Source organism: Trachurus japonicus, chromosome 17, assembly GCF_045865225.1.
Source record: "Trachurus japonicus isolate A0001 chromosome 17, Traja_1.0".
NCBI lineage: Eukaryota > Metazoa > Chordata > Actinopteri > Carangiformes > Carangidae > Trachurus > Trachurus japonicus.
The window spans coordinates 20751012-20755565 of NC_140923.1; the positions used below are offsets into that span (position 1 = coordinate 20751012).

Sequence of the window (4554 nt, forward strand, 5' to 3'; positions counted from 1 at the left end):
ATGGCCCAAAATAGGCAAGCCAAAAACAAACCAAAAGGAGGCCAAAACTCACCCAAAACTAATTGTGGCCTTCCAAAATACAGCCATAACTGCCCCAAAAGAGCCCCAAATCCCCAAAATCTAGCCAAAAAGTAGCCAAAACCGACCCAAAGAAAGCCCAAAAAGTAGCCAAAAGTGACCCAAAGAGAGGCCAAAACGCACCCAAAACTAATTGTGGCCCTCCAAAATACAGCCATAACTGCCCCAAAAGAGCCCCAAATCCCCAAAATCCAACCAAAAAGCAGCCAAAACTGACCCAAAGGGAGGCCAAAACTCACCCAAAACTAATTGTGGCCTTCCAAAATATAGCCATAACTGTCCCAAAAGCCCAAATTTACCTTGCTGTGTGTCTATGTGTATTGAAAAAAAACAATAGGAAGATTAATATTATTTCATCATCTTTTTATTTTTGAATTTACTGTTGACTGACTCCAGGCTGGCAGGTTGCAGGTCCCCAGCCCAGTAAAACCATCACTGGTCTGTGCTATGCTTGCATCTGTGGTGGTAGAGCAGATGGGGTTTCTTCGTGTGGCATCTAAAGTGATACAGACAAAGAGAAAACAAACTTAACTTATTACTTCTACTGTAGCCTAAGAATGCTTTATTAAAGGCTTTATACAGTTATAAAACTCACCCACTTTAAGTTGTAACTTTTCCATTCATCCCTCGTCAGGTGTCCTTTTCTGTCTGGTCCTTTGGCTTTAAAATGCCCCATACCGTAACCTTCAAAGTGGCAGGCCCAGAAGGTCCAAGAGAGATGACCTGAAAATATTGAGAGAATTACCTACATTGATTTTCAAATCAACTAGCCCACCATTACATTGCCCTACTCTAATAAAATCAAAGGCAGCTCACCAAATCCTTTTAAATTTCAGGAAGAGGCTGGGTTTCCTTCCAGGGCCATCATTTGCTCAGTGTTCTGCAGAGGAAAATAGGATGTAAAAAAGTATGCATATTATGCTTATAACTGAAAAGCAACGAAGCAATTAAATCACAGATAATTAGATTTCTCCCCACATATGGCAGAGAATAAAGTGGGTTTAATATAACCAGTGGCGGCTGGTGGTCAAATTAGTTGGGTGGGCTAATAAATGAATTATACCCATTAAATGGTTAACACAGCTAAAAGTTAGGGTTATCCCATCTCACAAAAGTATAGCAACTAACTAGGCCTACACACTGCATTAAGTAAGGGTCTAGTCCAAAACAAAAACAAAAAAACTTCACCTGGTTATCTCACACATACACACACAGTCTCTCTCTCTCTCTCTCCCTCTCTCACGCACGCACGCGCACACACACAGACGCACGCACGCACACACACACACACGCGCGCGCGCGCGCACAAACACTTACACACACGCACGCACGCACACACACCCGACGATATTGCTCAATTAAAAAATAAATAAATAAATAAAAAAGACGATATATGCAGCTCATATCGACGGCCTTTCTGGTCTGTTATCGCCATGTCATTTAAGTCTGGTGCTCCCAGTGAGTTTAGAAACTAGATTCTCCACTTCGTTCATGTTAGCAAAGACAGTTTATAGCAGTAAAGTATGCTAATGCTACCTGTGATGCTAGCGCCTAGCGCCGCTGTTTTGTCTTCTCCATCCCACAACAACACAACTTTTCCTCCGGTTCCTGTCATTGGTCTGAAAACAGCGGTGTTGGGCTAAATGAAATTAGCCCCAATGACAAGTAAACCAAGGGGGCGGGACATGACGCCTGTCAATCACTGACCCTGCGTCAGCCCGCTGCTGATTGGTCAGAACCGCTCGGCCTGCGGGCTGAATGAAATTAGCCCCAACAGTCGGTCAATGGCGAGGGCGGGACATGGCACCTGTCAATCATCCACAGTCGGAAAATGAATGAGAGCAGACTCGGTGAGCTCGGGCTGATTAAAATTAGCCCATTTAGAGATATCCTGTGTTTTTCTTGAAACTATTTAATATTGTTGCCAGTTCCGATTTTACTAAGACTTAGAACAATCTTTTGTATGTTATTTAGAGAATATAATATAGGCTATATATAATATTTTTTCCTCATCTTTTGTTGTGTAATGCAGGGAGGGCTTAGCCCCACTAGCCCATTGATACCAGCCGTCACTGAATATAACAAAACGTTTCACAGCAGTAGGCCTTTTCAGTCCAAATTGGTGGCAGCACTATCACAACACCACCTAGTGGCAGTTAGAGCTTCTTGCTATACTCTTTGGCTTAAGTTTGGAGTTTTCTTTGTGTTTTCCTGCCTGGCAGCTCACTAGATTATTGCTAAAAAGCACAGCAACATGAGCAATGCTTTTTTGGTGGATACTTTCAACGCTAAATGGTAGGCTAGGCTATGACCTGCAACCTGCTAAATGGTAGGCTATGCTGCTTGCAGCAGATATTCACTGTAGGCTAAAGGAATGACTGATTGTTGCTAGCTAAGTTAGCTACTATCTGTGCAAAGTGTAGTCACCAATTACATTAATTACATTAAACTATCTCATATACTCACTGCCAGTGTACTGTATCTATTAAGTTCTCTGTGCATGTCATTGATGTAGTTAAATTGAATGAGCTGGCTGTGCCTGTTTGCTACGAGTTAGCTCATAGCTCACAGCAGTTTTGCCATCGAAATAGGAAAAATTAACATAACTGTGCAGAAAACGTAAACCTTATCGGGTATTTAAACAAGGCAATGATAGAAAATCAGATTTTACTAAATTTAAATGTCTATAATATCATGTACATACCTCCGTGTTGATCAGCTTGAGAAAATGAAGTAGGAGGGCTGTCGTCAGTTGAAACTGTGTACAAATTCCCGCCGTTTGCTTGGTCTTTTGGCTATCCTTTGGCTTTACAAACACATGCCAAAACAAACCATCGGACGTTGCCGCCCTTTGCCCAATCTTCTGGCTTGCCATAAACATGCCATACCACCCCCTCTACTTGATCCCGCCTTTTGCCTCATCTTCTGGCTTGCCATAAACATGCCATACCAACCCCTCTACTTGATCCCGCCTTTTGCTTCATCTTTTGGCTTGCCATAAACGTGCCATACCACCCTTCTATATTATCCCGCCCTTTGCCCAATGTCTTGGTTAACCAGATATATGCCATAACTCAGCCATATATTGCTGGCACCAATTTTGTCTATTAAGGCTAACCAAAACCATACCACATTTGAGCCAAAGGGCTTTCACAAAGCCAAAAGAAAGCCAAAAATGCCAAAAGGATGCCAGAATACAGCCAAAACATTTGCTATCTGGGAAACAGCATCTCACTGGCATTACTTAGAATTATGCCATTTTAACAGAGATAGGGATAGTATGTATTTTAACACAGCTTTTGTAGTCACCAGACATGTGACAGTTCTCAGCCAATCATTCAGACTGTCGGTGAGTGAGAAACACACACAGCTTTTTAAAGGTATACGCCAACTTTTTTTTTTTGTGTCTTGCCTCACTCCCGAGTCCATGACCAGCAGATAGACACCATCCTTTCGACTGTGCGTGCAGTAACAAGGGAGATATGCACCGCTAATTAGCTTAGCTCAAACGCTGGAAGTGCATAGGCAGTGTTAGCCTGCCTCCACCTAAAGTCATCAGAGAAACTCTTCAGCAACTATAAACGGTCTGGTGTGCTTGTTGTGACTCTCGTTATGTTACGTTATCTATTTTTAGACTAATATTAGCAGATAATGTAATTTTCTGAAAGAAATACACATGCATGCGCAAAGTAGGTCTTCTTCTTCTTCTGCTTTCCTCCTCAGCTGTTTACTGGCGCGCATGCGTTTCGTGTGTATTTCTTTTGGAAAATTACATGACCTGCTAATATTAGTCTAAAAATAGATAACGTAACGCAACGTGAGTCACAACAAGCACACTGGACCATTTAGAGTTGCTGAAGAGTTTCTCTGATGAGGCTAACACTACCTATGCACTTCCAGCATTTGAGCTAAGCTAATTAGCGGTGCGCCAGCTCTGCCCGTATCTCCCTTGTTACTGCACGCAGTCGAAAGGATGGTGTCTATCTGCTTGTCATGGACTCGGGAGTTAGGCAAGACACAAAAAAAATGTTGGCATATCCCTTTAAGCTTTATACTGTATGTATATCTATATATATGCATATACTGTACATAAATGTATATTACATCTTTGATATGCACATGAGCAGACATGTCTCTGTAGTTACTGTAATACAACAACATAACCTGTGTATCACTGTCTTTCAACAGAGACCTTGTTGCTCCATGAGAAGGACCAGACACCTGCAGAGATATTCACTGACCTGATGCAAGAGTTTGACAGAATCGTGTGTTTTTTATTCTGTCTGCCTGGTGTCCAAGCAGATGATTTGAATAAAACTTCAACCTCATACCAACCTGCTCCAACTCACTGGCGCCAGACCTGCAAACCACAGCAAATATTAGCCTTTAATCAGAGCCAAACACAATCTAACCACAAGTATCACAGAGTGGAATGAACTATTGACTCATAGCACTGCACAACCGCTGCACATAATA

The 4554-nt window shown here is 42.1% G+C and overlaps 1 long non-coding RNA gene across 1 annotated transcript; it reads right to left on the bottom strand.

The window, feature by feature from the left end:
- Positions 1–375: 375 nt before the first annotated feature.
- Positions 376–985, bottom strand: LOC146970579 (uncharacterized). Its single transcript, XR_015038099.1, has 3 exons — positions 895–985; positions 674–801; positions 376–574 (listed from the first exon to the last, which is right to left on the bottom strand). It is a non-coding gene; the product is annotated as an uncharacterized LOC146970579 (long non-coding RNA).
- Positions 986–4554: the final 3569 nt, after the last annotated feature.